Below are 21744 nucleotides of genomic sequence, written 5' to 3'. Positions count from 1 at the left end.
ATTTCGGCGTTGTGTAAATTGCATTAAATTTAAAATATCGTATTGAATGGTCAGCGTTTTTATAATAACATTTTTTTCTCGTTTAATAATAACGCGTTAATCGGAAAAATTTAATTTGACTTTCCCTCGCCAAGAAATATTTCATGAAAGGAAACTTTCAGACGAAAAAGTTTCACCGAAATCGTTCTATGTTTAGGTTTCATTTCGGAAAACTTTTGGCAGCTCCCGTGAACCTTTCTGTCAGATCGGAGAACCTAAATAAGAAGTAATCCAAATAAACAACATCGTTAACTTTCTTTCAGAAAAGTTTCAATTAAACACAAATTATTTAATGTATTTTTTTATAAGATCGTGTGATGATGTGGGATGCTGGGGAGAAAGTATATATTTTAAAAGGGGGATAAACTCCTGCTCCAGGGGCCAATGTTTATTGAATTGGAAACGGGTAGGTTTGATAAAAATAACTCGCACGTGAAATTTATCCATTATGTCACCCAGTTCAGGGTGCTATGTCGGTTCGACGACCAGGTTCCGCTGCCCCCTACCATTTAACCTACCCCATCTCACTCAAAACTTCTCTTTCTTTCACGATGATGGTCGGTGTTTTACATTTTCAGACCTGCATATTAATTCACTTGTCACGAGTGTGTTTCAGATTCCATTGTAGGGCGAGTTTTTGTTAAAAAATCTCTTGAATATACCGAAGAAAAATAAGGGACGTAAAACAAACGGTCCTAACAAAGCGAATATGGCGCAAACTTGTTACTCCCGAAGGGAGTGGACGAACTAAGCGAGTTAAGCAGCGAGTAGAAACCGTGAAATGTTAATTACCCCAACTCAGTTTTGACATAATAAATCAACCCATTTGCGGGGGAAAATCTGGGTTGAATTCCCCTTGGCCTTAAAATCTGCACGTTAATAAAGATAAATGTTGTTGTGCTTAATGCACCTTCTCGAGACGAACTACAATTCGTTTAAAGCTTCTTTATCGCGCGGAGTTTGCAACCCCCGTTTCCGTTATCGAGGTCACAATGGTTGTAAACACGTCGAAAGATCGCACAAACAAAAATACGACTTAAGAGAATTTGTATCCTAAGTAAATTCGAAGAGAGATCCCGCTGATGTAGATTTACTGCATTAATTATCGAAAGTTTACCTCGAACAGTTTAGAAGCGCGGAGTAGTTAGTGAAATGTAACTCGTTGAATTATTCACGAATATGGGCAATAAGGGTCCCAAATGTAAAAGCTATTAGCGAGTAACTGTTAGATTAATACGCACCCTTTTGTGCCGGTTAATACCCATCTCTTTATGGTTATCTAGAACCCCCACGTGATAAATGCTTAATTCTAATGCAGTTTGCAAAATGTCTTAATCTACCTGTTCATACTGATTAAACGTAAAAGACACTCACACATACAGACAGTTCGTACAAATCAATATCCATGTAAATCAGCGTTAATACGGATATCGTGGTCCATTTTCGATGATGGTGCATAATTCTGTTTATAATAGAGGAGAGATATTTACATAAACCAGAGCGCTTATAAATTTATCTGCAAATTTATCTGATCTATATATTGTACTCAAATTAAATTTATCGGCATTTAAAGCGTTCGTAAATTATTTTAACTTTTATTCTGACTGATATTAAACACAGTCTTTTTTGTGTTAACCTCTGGCTACACATTCATTGAGCTTTTTTTCTCCCGAGTATTCAAAGAATCGTAAATTAAGGTAATGGTCATAATATTGTAATATATAATATCTGATGATGTCGTAAAACTGCTTGAAATAATTGAAAATGTAAATTTCAACCTCTATGTTTTATGACTATAATTTATTTTGTGAACTATTTCATGATTCAGAATTATTTTCTTTATAAATTGTCCAACATTCAAAATAATTGCGTAAGAAATTAATCTTTAGAAGTAATTTTGTGTCTAAAAATTTTTATATATAAATTTAAAAAATCGTATCTCATGAATGAATTGAGATATCACGATGAAATAACAAACATTTTAAAGCAAATTTAATAAGGATTTGATAGGCCATAAATGATTTCTTATTTCCCATGAACCTGGTTGTTGTGATTTTTTAAACCCATCTCTGCATGTTGCATTGTTATGCAATTAAAGAATAAAAATTTTAAATCTTGTATCTCCAGAACGAATTGTGATATAATGATGAAATAACGAACATTTTAAAACAAATTTAGTGACGATTTGATGTGCCATAAAGTAATTTCTTGGTTGCCATAAACCTCATTGTTATGATTTTTTAAATTCACCTCTATGTTTTATTAATATTTTAAAAAGAGAAATTTCAAAAGTCATATCTCACGAACGAATTGAGATATCACCATGAAATAACAAACATTTTAAAGCAAATTTAATAACGATTAGATAGGCCATAAATGATTTCTTATTTTCCATAAACCTAGTTGCTGTGATTTTTTAAATTCACCTCTATGTTTTATTAATATTTTAAAAAGAGAAATTTAAAAAGTCATGTCTCACGAACGAATTGAGATATCACCACGAAATAACAAACATTTTAAAGCAAATTTAATAAGGATTTGATAGGCCATAAATGATTTCTTATTTCCCATGAACCTGGTTGTTGTGATTTTTTAAACCCATCTCTGCATGTTGCATTGTTATGCATTTAAAGAATAAAAATTTTAAATCTTGTATCTCCAGAACGAATTGTGATATAATGATGAAATAACCAACATTTTAAAACAAATTTAGTGAAGATTTAATGTGCCATAAAGTAATTTCTTCGTTGCCATAAACCTCATTGTTATGATTTTTTAAACTCACCTCTATGTTTTATTAATATTTTAAAAAGAGAAATTTAAAAAGTCATATCTCACGAACGAATTGAGATTACATCATGAAATAACCAACGTTTTAAAGCAAATGTCATAACGATTTAATATGCCATAAATGATTTCTTATTTCCCATACACCTGGTTGTTGTGATTTTTTAAACCCATCTCTGCATGTTGCATTGTTATGTATTTAAAGAATAAAAATTTAAAATCTTGTATCTCCAGAACGAATTGTGATATAATGATGAAATAACGAACATTTTAAAACAAATTTAATGAAAATTTGATGTGCCATAAAGTAATTTCTTGGTTGCCATAAACCTCATTATTATGATTTTTTAAACTCGCCTCTATGTTTTATTAATATTTTAAAAAGATAAATTTAAAAAGTCATATCTCACGAACGAATTGAGATATCACCATGAAATAACAAACATTTTAAAGCAAATTTAATAACGATTTGATAGGCCATAAATGATTTCTTATTTCCCACAAACCTGGTTGTTGTGATTTTTTAAACCTACATCTGCATGTTGCATTGTTAAGCATTTAAAGAATAAAAAATTTAAAATGTTGTATCTCCAGAACAAATTGTGATATAATGATGAAATAACGAACATTTTAAAACAAATTTAGTGACAATTTGATGTGCCATAAAGTAATTTCTTGGTTGCCATAAACCTCATTGTTATGATTTTTTAAATTCACCTCTATGTTTTATTAATCTTATAAAAAGAGAAATTTCAAAAGTCATATCTCACGAACGAATTGAGATATCACCATGAAATAACAAACATTTTAAAGCAAATTTAATAACGATTTGATAGGCCATAAATGATTTCTTATTTCCCATAAACCAGGTTGTTGTGATTTTTTAAACCCACCTCTGCATTGCATTGTTATGCATTTAAAGAATAAAAATTTAAAATGTTGTATCTCCAGAACAAATTGTGATATGATGATGAAATAACGAACATTTTAAAGCAAATTTAATGAATATTCGATGTGCCGTAAATAATTTCTTGGTTTCCATAAACTTCAATGTAATGATTATTTAAACTCAATTCAACATCTTTATTAACATTTCAAAAAGAGAAATTTAAAAAGTCATATCTTAAGAACAAATTGAGATATCACCATGAAATAACCAACCTTTTAAAGCAAATTTAATGACGATTTAATATGCCATAAATGATTTCTTATTTCCCATAAACCTGGTTGTTGTGATTTTTTAAACCCACCTCTGCATGTTGCATTGTTAGGCATTTAAAGAATAAAAATTTAAAATGTTGTATCTCTAGAACAAATTGTGATATGATGATGAAATAACGAACATTTTAAAGCAAATTTAATGAATATTCGATGTGCCGTAAATAATTTCTTGGTTTCCATAAACTTCAATGTAATGATTATTTAAACTCAATTCAACATCTTTATTAACATTTCAAAAAGAGAAATTTAAAAAGTCATATCTTAAGAACAAATTGAGATATCACCATGAAATAACCAACCTTTTAAAGCAAATTTAATGACGATTTAATATGCCATAAATGATTTCTTATTTCCCATAAACCTGGTTGTTGTGATTTTTTAAACCCACCTCTGCATGTTGCATTGTTAGGCATTTAAAGAATAAAAATTTAAAATGTTGTATCTCTAGAACAAATTGTGATATGATGATGAAATAACGAACATTTTAAAGCAAATTTAATGAATATTCGATGTGTCATAAATAATTTCTTGGTTTCCATAAACTTCATTGTTATGATTTTTTGAACTCAACTCGTCATCTTAAAAATAGAAATTCAAAAAGTCATATCTCAAGAACGAATTGAGATATCACCATGAAATAACGAACATTTTAATGCAAATTTAATGAATATTCGATGTGCCATAACTATCGTTCAGTTAATCTAACAACTTTTGCTAAAGATCCGTCGAAGATAAGACAAAATCAAATTTTGAAATAGCACCTCCTGTTACGTAATTTGATTGAAATTTCACATCTTAGTGTATTTTAGTAATTATGAAGATACACAAAGCATATTAATCGAGTTTCTTTGTTTGATGTGCAAGTTTATATGAAAACGGTTCGGCACAAATTCAGGTTAAGTGCAGTTTCCGGTTGACGGATTTACCCTAAAAGTTGATACGGTCCTATAATTTTAGTGTAATAGTTAGCTAGTTGAATTATCGTGTTTACACATACATATAATAAATGAATTTATAATTAAATTTATTTAGAAAAGTCTCTTGACCATCTTCATTTTCATCATTAATTACTGATGTAATGAGTAGGTCAAGTTCTATAAAGTGTAGTTAACTGTTTAGTAAACGTTGACATTTTGCGAGTACTTAATAAGTGGTGTTGAGGTTTTTGTAATATCATTAATTTAGCTATTTCATAAAGAAAAATGTTGCAATAAGATAAGTAAAAGTCGTTACTAATGTGCATGAGCTAAAAGTTGGATGCGATTTTCTCTGCAGTTCATCGACAAAAACTCTTGTTGTTTGTGCAGTTGTTAGGTCCCGACTTGGAATACTTCCAGATTCCCCTTCGCTAATTAGGAACTCTTTAACTTTTTTCTTTAACCGACTACTAAGTGTACACCGAACAATTTGGCCAAGATTATTCGAATTCTAAAAGAAATGTTTTATTGTGTCATTTACAGGGGACGCTTTGTTTTCTTGGATAAAATTTAAATTAAGAAAAGTAGAGCCGCATAATGTCGTTCAATCATCCGGTCACACCGTTTTTTCTTTTAATTAAAAAACTTCCCAACAAATGTACCGCCACAGCGCGAGATGGCGACAGAAAGACAAAGTGATTTATTTCGGGACCGTTTTAATTACTGTTTCTGGGGGAAGAAGAACTTTGCTTATTTATCCTGCTTAAACGCCCCCTTTTCTCCTTTTCTTATTCTTAATAACACTTTGATAATCATATCAAAACGATAATTACTTTGATAAAATGATCGGGTCACGGTGATATATAAAACAAAAATTATTTTGATGGGATATACAACTTCATTATAACTCTTTTTTAATAAGCCACTCAAGATCGAGATCGCATATTAACTTCTTTTTCAACCTTGGAGGTTTGCACGCGACGTTTATCAATAAAAATGGTATTTTATGTTAGTACACGGTTGATATCGTGGGGAGGAAACTTTAATAAAGTTTTGTTTCCCACTTCATCTACAAGAATTAAAACTTTAGAGTAAGATGTTTTATTTTTGTTGGAAATTTCAGGAATTAACCCGTTTATCTTAGCGCTTGAGGGTTACTTTATGCGCTTGTTGCCTTGGTTCCGTCTTGCATCTTACGCGTAGATTTATAACTCGGATGACATGGAGCGACCCTCACCAATGTTTATATAACCTCGTAGCTATATATTAACGAATTATTTATGCGCCCCGAATAACGTGATTAAGAAGACATCTAATTTTTGTGATTAAACAAGTTAAGATTCACGATGATAAATTATCAATCTGGCAAAAGCAATTTTGGTGGTGGGATGATTAATCAAAGGGCGATGGTTGAAAATTCAATAAACACCGAGGGCGAAGGCCAATTGGCTACGGATAATCTTCTGTTCAATTGAGATAGCCCCAATTCGACTACCAACAGGTTCGGCTTACTTCCAACATTAATTACGTTCGATGAAAATATCCTATACCGATAATAAAATTGTGTGAGGTTCGCAAATCTGCTTAGTTAACAAAATACAAAGTGACGTTCGATTTTTACGATGGTCCGAGAGATGGAGATAAAATTGTAATAAAATTTCTCAATTGTCGCCCGCACGTAGAAAGCGAAACCTCTTCAAGATTGCGATTTTATGAGAGTACGGTTGACCCGCTTTTAGCTTACAATTGGATTGCCGTCCCCACTTATATTTAATTTTTCAAACATTGTTACCGAAATGTAAATAGATCTTTATTAAAGAAAATGAGGCGAAGTTAATAACATACTTAATTATTTAAGAAAGAGATTTCTATATAGCAAAACGGTCGAAAAGGGCTTGTTAGATTTTAATAAAACACGAACGTTTAAAATATAGATTTCAAAACGTCGCCTTTGATTCGGAGATTTCAAAGAGAGAGGTGAATATTTTCTTGGGATAATGACTTATTCATTCCATACGATTCAACCTTTGAGGATTCGACAACCTTTCTGTAAATAATTCGTAAGGGCTGATTAAAGAATCTGGGGACTTTCCACAAAATAGTAAGGGTACCATAAATAATGTACTTCGTGCCACTTTATGTATTAGGAGTTGGCACGTTGCATCCGGATACCGCGATTTGATTCATTGTCTTTTGTCACACTGTTTCTATATTTTATAATTGTACAAGGTCGTGACCTTTTTCTACCCTTCACTACAATTCATTTTAAAGTTGTTTGTAGCTTATGGAAATGAATAGAAACTTTAGAAGATCGCATCTCAAGAACTAATTGAGATATCACGGCGAAATAACAAACATTTAAAAGCAAATTTAATGGAGATTTAACGTGCCATAAATAATTTCTTATTTTAGATAAACTTGGTTGTAGTGATCTTTTAATCCCAATTGTGTATTGGAATGTTATAGATTTAAATAATGAAAACTTTAAAACATCATATTTTAAGAACGAATAGAGATATCTTGATGAAATAACCAACATTTTAAAGTTAATTTAATGATGGTTTAACGTGCCGAATATAATTTCTTATTTTTCATAAACCTGGTTGTTGTGATTTTTTAAACCGAATGGTGTATATTGGGTTGTTGTACAATTATTTAATAGAATCTTTAAAAGATCGTATCTCAAGAACTAATTGAGATATCACGATGAAACAGCAAACATTTTAAAGCAAATTTAACGAAGATTTAATGTACCATAAATCATATCTTATTCTCTCGACAGATTGTTGTTATGATTGTTTAAATCCAACTTTGAATGTTTATTTATATTCTAAAAATCAAAATTTAAAATATCGTATCTTAAGAACGATTTGAGATATCATGATGTGGCAACGAACATTTTAAAGCAAATTTAATTGAGATTTAACGTGCCATAAATAATTTCTTATTTTCCATAAACTTGGTTGTTATGATGTTTTAAACTCAGTTCTGTATATGTATTGGATTGTTATAGAATTAATGAATAGAAACTTTAAAATATCGTATCTCAAGAACTAAGTGAGATATGACGATGAAATAACGAACATTTTAAAGTAAATTTAATGAAAATTTAACGTGCCATAAATAATTTCTTACTTTCCATAAACCTGGTTGTTGTGATTTTTTAAACCCAACTTTGCATCTTTATTTATATTCTAAGTCAAAATTTAAAAAATCGTATCTCAAGAACCAATTGAGATATCATGGTGAAATAAGAAACATTTTAAAGCAAATTTAATGAATATTTTACCTTCCATAAATAATTTCTTATTTTCCATAAACCTAGTAGTTGTGATTTTTTAAACCAAATGGTGTATATTGGGTTGTTACAATTATTCAATAGAATCTTTAAAAGATGGTATCTCAAGAAGTGATTGAGATAACGCGATGAAATAACGAATGTTTTAAAGCAAATTTAATGAATATTCGACCTGTCGTAAATAATTTCTTGGTTTCCACAATATTCATTATGTTTTTTTATACTCAACTTTATTAATATTTTTAAAAGAGAAATTTAAAAAATCATATCTCAAGAACGAATTGAGATATCACGATGAAACAGCCAGCATTTTAAACCAAATTTAACGAAGATTTAATGTACCATAAATCATATCTTATCTTCTATACAGATTGTTGTTATGATTTATATTTGTTTAAAATTTATATATCAAAATTTAAAAAATCGTATTTTAAGAACGAATTGAGATATCATGATGTGGTAACGAACATTTTAAAGCAAATTTAATGGAGATTTAACGTGCCATAAATAATTTCTTATTTTCCATAAACTTGGTTGTTGTGATCCTTTAATCCCAATTGTGTATATTGGATTGTTATAGATTTAAATAATGGAAACTTTAAAAAATCATATCTCAAGAACAAATTGAGATATCACGATAAAATAAACAACATTTTAAAGCAAATTTAATGAAGATTTAGCGTGCCATAAATAATTTCTTACTCTCCATAAAGCTGGTTGTTGCGATTTTTTAAACCTAACTTTGCATCTTTATTTAATTTTTAAAAATCTAAATTTAAAAAATCGTATCGCAAGAACTAATTGAGATATTATAGTGAAATAAGAAACATTTTAAAGCAAATTTAATGAAGATTTAATGTGCCATAAATAGTTTCTTATTTTCCATAAACCTGGTTGTTGTGATTTTTTAAACCAAATGGTGTATATTAGATTGTTATAGAATTGATGAATAGAAACTTTAAAGAATCGTATCTCAAGAACTGATTGAGATATCACGATGAAATAAGAAACGTTTTAAAGCAAATTTAATGGAGATTTATAAATAATTTCTTATTTTCCATAAACTTGGTTGTTGTGATTTCTTAAAGCAAGTGGTGTATATTGGGTTGTTATACAATTATTTAAAGAATCTTTAAAAGGTCGTATCTCAAGAACTAATTGAGACATCACCATAAAATAACGAACATTTTAAAGCAATTTTAATGAAGATTCAATGTGCCATAAATAATATATTATTTACCATAAAGATTGTTGTTATGGCCTTTTAATTGTCTATTGTCACACCGTTTTGACCTCTTTCTTCCAAATTATAAATTTTCAATTAAATTTTTTTGCTATTAATTCTAACCCTTCACTACAATTCCCTTTAAAGTTCTTTGTAGTTTGTGGAAAGCAACAAACAATGAGGCGCGTTGGAAGTTTAAATTCGCCGTTGACAACAACGTCGATATTCACGGTTTTAGCAACACTACACAAAGGTCCGTGGCCGAATCGACGCAAATATTGAAGAGCCTACGCACGTTGTCACACAATGGTTGCCACAGCGTGTCCTCGTCACATTATGGAGCATGTGATGTCCAATAGCGATGTAAAAACCTCATATTTTTTCTTCTAAATCTAAATTTGATTTCTATAAATGACGTAAAAAAATAATTTCTACAATACTTTTCAAAAAGAAACGTAATATTGATTTTCCGCAGTGACAATGTACTCTTCTTGAATACGGGTGTAAAACGAAGGGAAAAAGAAAAGTGTGATTTGCGCTCTCGTAAAGTTACAATGAAATCCCGACGTTCAATAAACGAGCTTGGTTAGACAAGAGTTTCACGAAAAGTACTTATTATACAATCTTGTGTATAAATGAAACGTCTAAATCTGTTTCTTGAAGTTGTTTTCCAACAAAAATTTTAATATTCTATGGTTAAAGTAAATTTAAAAATGTTTTTCCAAGGTAGTACATTTCATTTACCGCATACACGTCCCATAAAATAGCACACACGGTGCAAGATAAAACACAGACTAAATTTATGGTTATTTATTTCGACTTAGCACAGTTACGGCCTGAAATTTATTATCAATTTTCCAATTCCCGCAGCGCTCGCGAGATAAAAGTGCCGAAAGCGTCGCGTTTTCATATAGAATAGTACCACTTTAACAACACAAATAGTACCCGATTCGACAAAAAGTGACAAAAAGGCGAAACTTTACTGGTTTAACGGTCCATTTGTTCGTCTGCAACAGTTAAATGTTGTTCCAATAGAGATTGGTTTCGCGCAATTTGCTGAGACGATTGCGAACAGAAACAGCTACAAAATAGATTCTTTTTCTGTTATCTCATTTAAACATCTTTAAAAAAAATCTTTTAAAACATTTTGTATTTTAGTGAAATTTAAAATTTGGTATATATTCGTACTCGAGATAAATGAACGTTATAAATATTGAAATCCGCCTTGCTATCGACAAGTCGTCGACAAATCGGGCCGTTCCTGCCATCAAACGCTTTCAGCCTGATTGCTCTTGAGTGCTCGGAAGTCGGTCCTCTTTCGGCGCCTTTTTTGCCCTTCGCCACCCCGAAAAGCGACAAGGAGTTCCATCGTTGTCCGGCGTCATCATCAGATGGTCGACTCCCGTCACGGCGGCGCTATGAAATTAATTGCATCGAAGGGGTGGTTAAATCGAAAATCTTCATTGGCAATATCCGGACAGCTACGCTTCCTTTATGGCTTCATTAATGCTTCGTCACTTTTCATTTCGTTCTCTTTTATTAAAGAAATGAGTTAAAAATAAACATTATTGAATAGACACAATTTTTAACCATGTCACCTATCCAATTAGTGACATAAAAAGAAGTTTTCTATCATCGACATAAACCGATTAGGGGTTAATCGTGCGTTATACGAATTAAATAATTTACAACCGGGAGTAATATGGAGCTGTCGATTTTATCGAACAACATCCGGTAGCAGTGGGAAATTCGATTACAACCGTTTAAATCATCCTACCTTTACCTGTTAAATTGACCCTTGCTAAACTATTCATGAATTATCAGTAATTAAAGAATTATTTAATTATTTGCATCCCTAAAACTAAGCGTATAAGTTTTTTATTTAATTACAATCATTGAAATATGTTGAAATAAATGATTTCAAAGTTCTTCCAAAATTACGCAATTTTAGGTAAAAAAGGTAACGTTGCTTTTGTATTAGATCGCACGACTTGCCCCAATAAAAGCTTTGATCCCTTTACACTTCCTTTAAGGCGGATCTATAATGCTCTAAGAAGCTAAATTTCATCACATTCTTTGACTTTCTCACGATCCATAAAAGAGTTTATCCTTTGAGTACTGTATTGTTGTTTGATACCTTTTATTATTTACCAACAGTTCTAGTAGATGTGGTCTGAATATTATTGATGAAGACTAGGATGGAGCTACCTATGTGATTACTCATTTTCTCATTTTTAGCTCCATTCATTAATCATCTTTTAAAACGTGATATATCGTCATTGAACGTCAATTTCCTGTTTTTCTACGAATGTGTGGACGATCTGATTGTGCCTGTTCTCCTGTATTAGAGTTATGGCACGAATATTTAAATCACTATTCAATGGTGAACGATTTCATTCCCTTTTTGGATTCCTAGATTGCGTAGAAAGCTCACTAGCATAGGTCAAAACATCTGTATTGTCAGGCTAATCTATCAATAAGAAAGTTCTCCTTCATCTCAAAGAACTTTTTTTCAAGAATGGGTTGGGTTGGGTTGATGTTGGGATACGTTTGTCTGCATTCTCTAATAATTGCTCACTCTCTAAAGAAATTTGCGATTCTTTTTACAGATTTTATATATTGTTTATTGGGCTGTATGTTGTTATATGCCATATTCCAGATGGTTGTGGTAAAGGCTTACTATTTTATGTTTAACCGTCTATATACACCTATATAGCAAGTCATCATTGGTTAATTTATTATGTTTTGACAGATTATATCAAAAACTAGTGAAATATTACATTCCAAAATGATAGCTTTCCTTTCTACCAAGATCCCTTGGTTTTTAATTTTGATCAGTTAGATTTAACATTTTATGATATAGACAGAGATGTTTTTATTGAATAAACAGTACATATGTCATAAACAATGGGACTGTAAAATGATCATATATTCTGGCTTCCTAATCTAGTCTTCACGTGATTCTTAAGAAACCGGCGATTGCTGTCCAGAGTAATTTGAAATCGGACCACATATGCCATGTTTGTTTCATCAGGCATCCGATCAGTATTATTTCAATGAAGATCATCCGTAAGGAAGCTCATCTGCTTGGTTTTAATAGTCACACTGGTGTCCATTTGATCACTAAGTCTAACCAAGCAGCTCATGGAGAACGCCTCCAGTCCTGATGCATTGTGCCAACAATAAAGTTCGGCGGACGTGAGATTATGGTCTGAGGTTGAGATACTAGAATGCCCAGACCTCAGCCCTGAACCCCCATTGAGAACCTCTAGGATAAATTGGACCGAAGACTTGGGATGGAATTAAGGGGTGAGTCAAGAATTTGAGTGTCTTCTCCAAGCCGAGTGAAAATATGTAGAATGAAGCAAGTAACTATAGACATATATAGGTACTTGCTAGACTAGACTAGGTCTAAATTAACAGCATGTCATAGACTCATAGAACTACATTGAGAATTTTCATTCCATTTTTTGCACCAATTTATCCTCATAACACTGGCAAAGTTGCTACTTATACTATAATTATAAGTTGAGTAAGGTAACGATTGTGTAATGTTAAGTAAGAAATTAGTTATAGGGAGCGTCAACCGAGGGTGAAATTAAAGGACCTCCTTTACTGTCACCTAAGCATTCGAATTGTTTATTTAATTCTTCATCAGAGGAACGCTTCATAAAAAAGAAAAAGAAACAATTATAATCAAACCTCAGGAGAAAGAAAAAGAAAAGCCCCCAAACAAGTAAAACGAGAGATTCAAAAACGAACCGAAGAAAGTCAAAACCAAATGGACCCAAAAAATGAGTCGTCGAGAGTTGAGGGACGAGAGACGCCATAAAGGTCAACCAGATGACAATAGATATCACTAACATTTTGCACATCCGTACGGAAATTAACGGAATTGGGTTCCTTCAAGATGTAGAACATCTCCAAAAACAAGCGCTAATAATAAATCTTAAATCTTCTCTTGAGATATTGGCTGGTCATACCCACATACGAGCCAGAACAACCCTGACAATTAATCCTGTAGATCAGGTTAGACTTGAGACCATCGGGGGGACGATTCTTCAGGTTGGAGAAGATGCCGCGAAGAGGTTTGGTGGTATATTTAGCAACATGCAGCGTTTGGTCTTTGAAAGCCCTCATGAGATTGTCGGTGAAGCCCGGTATAAAAGGTAACTTGATAAATCGCCTGACGTCCGGCGAGTGAGTCAAAGAAACATCAGCGGGAGGAGGAGCAACATCGAGAGCTCCCTGAGGAGAGACAAGAGATGTGAACGTACGAAAACAAGATTCTGTTAACTAACAGAGCAGGGTAGCCATTATTATCAAAGATATCCGCCAACAACCTTAGGTTGATATGTCCATTGAACGTAGGTTGATATGTCCGAAAGGTGACATGTTGACAATCAGAAGGCAAAGCGCAAATGATGTCGTCGACATACTTGTAGAGGAAGGGCAACTTGAAAGGAAAAGCCGGTATACATCTGTCAAGCACGTAGCCCATCACGATGGTGGCTAGGAAATTGCTAAGTGGACTGCCTATGGGTGTACCAAATTTCTGTTTGTATACCACACCATTGAAGGAGAACGTAGAAGACTCGAACAGAAAGGAGATCATGTGTAAGAACCGATCCATACCAATCAGAGTATGTGTCTTCTAGTCTTCCCTGATTCTCTCGATAACTATGCTCAATGGGATATTGGTGAAGAGCGATACCACATCTAAGGATGCCAAAACAAACTCTGGGGGGCTGAACCAGGCCTCTGATCTTTGTAGCGAAAATGAATGAGTCATTTATGTTGTATTCGGTACGATCCGAGAAGGCTTTTGATAAGATTTCTGCCAAAAAGGTCGACAAGGCAAATGTTAGGGATCCGATGAAAGAAATGATCGGACGCAACGGGGCGTTATCCTTGTGAATCTTTGGATGACCATAAAATTTTGGGATAATACCGTTGTGGCAGACCAATGTACTATACACCTCCCTCGGAATGAGCTCTCCATCGAGGAGATCCTTGCAGATGGAATTGGATTTCCTCTGGACGGTAGAAGTTGGGTGAGATTTTAAAATTTGGTAAGTATGTGGGTCCTCCAACAGTTGGAGGGATTTAAATATGTATTGTGATTTGTTCATTACCACTATAACTTGGCCCTTATCAGAAAACGGTTGGTTTCATGATAGAGTTTGTCGATTAGGGAATTTAGTCGACAAGGGGGACTCCTTTTCGAGATGAAGTTTGTCACAATGTTGGTAGAGCGAGCCCTATCGATATTGGACACATCTGGGGGTAACAGTCTATGAATGGTCTCCAACTCACAGAGCAACTGTATGGACATATCCCTAGGTTGGATGGGGAGACCGAATTTAGGACCCAAAGACAAACATTGCTTAACAATGTCAAGCATTCTTTCAGAGGAGAGATTGACAATCCACGATGAATTATTTCTAACCATATCATGGAAGGTGAAACCTTTTTCAAATTGTTGAACTTTCTTACATTTTTGTTTCCTACATTATTAAACAATTTATTATAAGTAACCAACAGGCGGCTTTTTAATTCTGTAAAGATTTCGGCTCCCTCAGAGCGCTGCTTGGTCCCAATAACTAATTCCTTACTTATAATTATAAGCTCAGTGTTCTAGGAGTCTTCGGTAATTAAATCAATTTTGGGGTTGAGTTGAATTGCTGGTGTAGCTTTGGACAAGAGTAATCAATGATACAAAAATCGGTGTCTAAGTCGCAAAAAGCAAAATTTTCGAGCCGTTGTAATAAAAATAATAAGTGTAATTTTATCATTAAGTTTTTTAAAAGCGATTTAGCCATAAGCTACATTATGAAAGATATCTACCTTCTTATAGAATTCGTTTCACGAAGCGTTTTGACCCCCAACACATTTCAAAACTCAAATACACCATTTAAATGCATGAAAGTTAGTTAGAATTGCTCGAGACATCATAAAAGTTAATTCGAGATTGTCAAAAAATTTTAAATAAAGCGCATTGCGTATTTTTATTCAAAATCGTGTAGATCATAAAACGTTCGCATTACATCGCATAATCCTCCTGTTTTATGCCTGGACCCACAATTATTTTTAACGCGGTCATTTCAACCCTTGTAGTGCTTATCTATCAATCCAATTTTGCAATTTTATTCCGATTTGAATGAATAATAAAGTTTACAATCGTTATGTTTATGCTGACATTAAAACGGTTTAATGTTAAAATATAAATTCGAAATTTGCTTATTTATTTACGTTTAGTTTAATAGTTTTGATTCCGTTACAGAATTAAGTTAAGAGTTGGTTACGCGTGCAATATGTAAATTGTGCTTTGACCTTATCTGCTACAAGTATAAAGCGTTATTTGTATCCACATAACCCTCTAAGTAACCGTATTAGGTTTCTCAAAGAATGAAGCCATTCCTATTCGGTGTATTCGCTTTAAAATGAACATAAACGTTGAGGAAATGGCCATAAGCATTGCAGCTAGCGCGATAAGGATATTTCCAAATACTACATACTATTGCTTATACGAATTTAAAAACGAATAACACGAAATATTCTTCTTTAAAAATGTGAACTGTGCAAAGTTAACGGAGTTAGATGTTTCTTTTTCTTTATTATTCAAGAGTAATTAGAATTAGTGTCAGCCTTTGGCGGTGCAGTACGCTTGATGACTCAGCAAAAGAGAAACGACTTTGACCCTTCTAATTTGCGGGTGAATCCGGAAGAAAAAATCGGCAAAGTACGTGGCTTTTACGCGCTGTTAAACATTTTGAGTGAGCTTAAAAATGTTCATTTAATGACATAGTTTCGTAATGACTCAGGAAATCTTGGTTAAAAATAGAAGGGTGTTGTTAAATTAGATAAGAAAGTTAACGTATATAAATTTTTTCTTGAAGAGATATGAGATTTGTCTCTTTCAAACAAAAAAGTTGCCATTGTTGAGCTCCATCAGGGAGAATTTTTGTGATGTTGTAACCTACGATTCCATCCTTAAGCAAATTTCGGAAGAAATCTACAACACGATGTAAAATTGCCAAGAAATTGCATTTAGCCACTTAACCAGAGTAACCAAATGTTGTTCCAGCTAATTAAGAAGCTAATCGAATAAAGCAGCTGTGAGTGGAGCCAGGGTTGGATTGATCCACTAAGACTATTCTATCCAGCAGTTTTGTGTGGTAGAAGGCCGTAAACCCCCATTGAACTAATGAACTGTCAGAAATCTTCGTTCGTGCAAAGAGGTGTCAGGACCAAGACGTTTGAGGGAATAAATGTTTTTCCTCCTATTCTGGAACAATAAGTCCAAGCGTGTCTGGACGCGTATAATTTGTTGTTACACTTCCTCCTCTTTAGTCTAACCTTCTTACAAGTGAACCTAGAAGTTAAAAAATATTTCGCTCTGGTTATCTCGTTCCGTGGACAAATCAACTATGTGTTTTTCTGCCCACCATTACGGATTTATTATTATTATTGCTGCCGAGCTGAGAGGAGCGCCCCCTCGTCACCGCAACCTATAAGATCTATTGTAACTTAAGCCCTCCAAAGGTTTAGGGCAAATCTAGATCCTTGATGAACCTTAATAATACTCCAAAATCTTGTTCTTTTATGTCAGTAGGTGTCAGGCATTCACTCAGAATATGTTCAAGTTTAATCCTCAACTTGTCCAATGTTGAATAGACGGTATTTTTAAGTCTCCTTTTCTGAGGCATAAATCTTCTTTGGTGTTCTTTTGCGACGGAGTTATCACACTTTTCGCCTGTTTGTGTCCTGGAAGTTTTTTTTCATACTTATGAGTCCTCCCATGTGCTAATTACCTGTTGTAAGCGGCTTTTTTTGTTGTCCATAGCTGGGTTGGGGTGCTCACTGCCTCTTTGGCCAGCTTTTCCGCCTTTTCATTGCCCTGACGAGTTTTTTCAGGTTGCCGGTACATTCTTTGACCAGTGTGGATTCACTCGTGTACATCTGTCCGTAAAGATGTTAATCGATGATCCTTTTTGTCTCTTTTGAAGGTTCAAAACGATTTATGGCAAGAAGTTTAGCTTGAAAAGTGGTTGTTTCTGACCTTAATGCGGCTATTTGGTTCTTTACTATTATGGACTTGTTGGATGAGTTTTGCATTCTTCTGGAGATAATAACAGATTATTATCTGAATATCGGATGTGATTAAATTCCACACTTTTCTTATAATATTTATGAGACATAACTTTATCTTGTTTATTAAAAACTATATATTGTCTCGATATTATTAATATGGATAGTAATTTGTTCAGTGAACTGATATAGGTCTGTTATGTTATGAGTTTCTAATTATCTATTCAAAGGGATATAATTACAAAAGGGAGTTTGTAGGAGGATGGTGATTATGAATTCTACGTTGCAAACGCAAACCATAAATATCTTTAGCGAACCATTACCGGTTGGACAGTAGAAATATGTCATCGAATATTAGTTGGTGTCGCGCGATCTGTCGTTGCGATCATTACCCTTGTTCATAATTGTGGTCATATCCGGATTTATACGCAACCTTGTCGCAAAACCGATAATTTATAGTCCGGATACAAGAGACGCACTACAGCGTAATTACGCGTCCGGGTGATTTAACGTTTCCCATTGAACAAATTTGAGGGTTACATTCCATCGCTTTGTCGGCCAACATCCAACTTATTTAAGGAATCCTTCTGAAATTTTCTGTACCAGTTTTTGATATGCTGAAAATTTCTTTTGTCGGTGACGGCTGCATTTTCAGGCCGCCGCGTTCGCATTCCCCGTTTTGTTGATAGATTTTAATATTCCGGTCGGACTCCGGGAGAGCAACTTTTCCCGAATATACCCTGTTTTATATGCGGAATAGATCCCACCACAACTCCTGCGTAGTAAACTTTTGCTCAGCACTCTTTATAAACGTCGTTAGATCTCAAAATCCTGTTCGTTTTTATTAAATATTATTCCCATATGTATGGAGATCTTACTCCGAGAATGATGTAAATTTATATTTTTACGTTGCAGCTCTCATAAACTATGTATCAAAGTTATGTTAAAAGTAATAAATTTATTCGAAAATCAATTTCAACGTTTCAAAAAAAACACTGCTTTCCTTTTACCTCATGTAAAATCATCCGGTGATTTATAGAGGCGTCTCGTACGTGTTTGAAAATATATAGTATCTCTCTCTGACAGGTTTACACAACTAAAAAAACACGAAAACACTTTGAACAAACCTCCGCAATCCGCAAACCATCGACGTTGATTTATTTAACAGCTTAAATTATTTATTTAAAACTTTATCTCTGTTTGTTTTTATATACAGAACGAAATAACGCAATATAGATTTAGATTCTTCATTAAGCGTAAGAAATAACCACTTTATAACATTATTAAATCAGCTTGGGGTGCTAAAACTTGTAAAAGTTATAAAATAAACGTTGGAGTATAACTCATTTCGTCTCGCCTCGCACAAATTCAAGAGTTATTAGACCTTTTTATGGGGGTCATAATTCCGCGTTTTAACCGAGTTATTTCAACTGCGCCGCTTAATTAGAAAATTTAACGTTTGTTGATTTCGAAATGGCTGGAACGATAGGTTTTTTTGGAAAAAACACGCGTCCGCTTTGGGGGAAACACTTTTCATCGTTCCACAGTTGTGACATTGTGCTCTGTGGCCGACACTCCAAAATTGCCCCATGAATATTTATAATCTGTTAATCCACATCGTCCCAAAACCGAAATACACAGTGCGAAATCCTACGTTTCACTACCTGTATTAGTTCTACAAAATTCAAAACTGTATAATTTAATTCCATTGGATTATATTGTTTTCGAAATAAAGTGATATATAAAAAGAACAACTGCGTTATAACTATAAATCATGCATCAACTATTTATAATCATGTCAGTGGGAAACCTGAAAACGTTTCATATTATATTAAATTATTGAAAGTTTTATGTCATGAATCAAATTGTGTAACATGAACAATGTAGCAATACAAGAATATTGTTGCTGTAAATTATAATAGGGAGCGATGGCATACCAGCGGAAGTGCTGAAAGCTGAAGATGAGGAGATGGCAAGAAGAATTTATGATGCAGAGGGTTTGGGAAGAAGAAAGCTTGTATGAGGAATGGAGAATGTCTTCGGGGGAAGGATCTTGAGGAGAATATTTAGGCCAGTTCGGGAGGAGGATGGATTAGGGAGATTTATAAAGACCCGCCACTGGCACAGTTCATCAGACTCCAACGCCTAAGATGGGCTTTCCACGTGATCAGAATGGGAGAAGAGAGAGTGCTGGGATGACTGATCGGTAGAATAATGTAGAATGTAGAAGAATGTAGGGAGACCGAGATTGAGATGGGGGAAAGCAGTCGACCAGGACGCTAGGGAGATGGTCGGGAGTAGAAGTTGGAAGCGAGAGGCCAGGGACAAGGATGAATGGAGGCAGAGACTAAGGGAGGCCAAGGTTCGATACGGGCTGTAGAGCTATAGATAAATGAAATTATAAAGTGCTGTGCAGTATTTAACTTATTCTTGATCTTGTCTAGCTCTCTTAGTTTGTTGTGTCAATTTTCCAATTCTTTTCACTGCTCTGTCTTCTTGCCATTTCGCTCAGTCCTTTTTGGAAATTTCTGGGTTGTGACTATTTACATTAGTATGGACCACTTTTTCGTTCACCAGCTTTTTAAACTGTTTCATAAAAGCTCTGTATCTAGAACAGAAGTTCAAGGTCTCACAGCTTCATTAAACTCATCACCAATAACAAATCTGTGACTTGAAATAGGTTCCCTTATTAATCTATTTTTATTAGATATAACTTTTGGTTCGTTTCTTGGGTTACTCAACTTTTTTAATCCAAAGTATCAATAACATTACGATATTTATGTATGAGTTTATCGCTTTATGTTCGACGCTGGGATCAGTAATGTGTTGAAAAATACCGTATCAGTATAGATTTTTCTAAAAGTTGGAAAACGTTCGAGATCCGGACAACTTTATGATGTTTTGAATATAAGTTTTTGGAGCGGCAAAGTTTCCGCTTCGGCAGTTTTATGGAAAACTCGATATGTAAAGATGGGGAGAAATAGAACTTTTTTGTGTGAACCGCTTATATTAGTGAGAAACTCCAACTAACTGCTTGTTAGCGAATAATTTAGCGCTCGCAGGCTCGACTATTACTCGTTTTCCGAGTTCCCAATTTCCCAATATCCTATAGTTCCGCAACAAACGCAGCAATTTAAAGTACAATTTCGATGAATTAACAAACGATAAATTTCTTTTTTGTGTTATTAAGTAGATTAATTCGCTTTGCTGATTAAATTGAAAAATTACAAATTTAATACATCAAAAGGAACGGATTTCCACCGAGACACTAAACTGGATTCGAATCTGTTTAAGTCGATTTAATCAATCAACGCGCTCCCGCAAATGCAAAACCTATAAAACCAAATGTGAAATACGTTTTGAGACCACAAAGAAATCGGCTTAAAATCGAAATTGTCAGCAACGCTGTTGGGATTAATAGGACTAATTCGTTTCCCGTGTCTCGTGTCAGTGCGCGAAGTTATGGATTACTTCGCATTGAGTTTTAAAACTCCACCTAAAACCCAAAGGCACCTCCCCAACTGTTGTTTCAAGACATCGCGAAATAATAGCCGCTCGCTGCCGTTGGATCGACGAAATTGATTTAGTTTTTGGAGTTTACAGATGACCTTTAAGATGTACTATGTAACTTCAAACTAAATCGAATTACGTCCTGAAATTGAAACATTTTAATCGATATGTTCTTATACATATATAGTTGGAATTGTTATACAACTTTCGTGTACATAATAAGAAATAAAAATGGTTAGCTTTAATCTGATTTAGTACACGCAAAAAATTAAGTACAGTAAAACATCGATATAACAGATTAATACGGGGCAGGAAGTTTCCGTTATAACCATAAGTCTGTTATATACAAAATTTTTAATTTGTACTTATAACTAAAACTAGAACTAACACTAATATTAGCCGTCTTAAGAGATACACGGCTAAACCCGAAACTTTCTAGTTCTAGGTTTAGTGTTAGCTCTAGATTCAATTCAATAAGAAAAATACAACAATCTAACGCTGAATAACAATTAAAACTGGAACTAACACTGGTATTAGAACTAACACTCGACCTAGAACTAGAATCATTTGGGTTTAGCCGTCTTAAGAGACGTATGGCTAAACCTGAATGTTTCTAGTTCTAGGTCTAGTGTTAGTTCTAGTTTTAGTTCAATGAA

At 33.7% G+C, this 21744-nt stretch overlaps 1 protein-coding gene across 2 annotated transcripts in view; it reads left to right on the top strand.

Annotated features, from left to right (window-relative positions):
- The window catches only part of LOC111413254 (dopamine D2-like receptor), a 127364-nt gene that overhangs the window by 15478 nt on the left and 90142 nt on the right, over positions 1 to 21744 (top strand). The window lies entirely within an intron of this gene.

Source organism: Onthophagus taurus, chromosome 11 (assembly GCF_036711975.1).
Source record: "Onthophagus taurus isolate NC chromosome 11, IU_Otau_3.0, whole genome shotgun sequence".
NCBI classification, from domain to species: Eukaryota; Metazoa; Arthropoda; class Insecta; order Coleoptera; family Scarabaeidae; genus Onthophagus; species Onthophagus taurus.
This window is presented reverse-complemented; position numbering and strand designations above follow the sequence as displayed.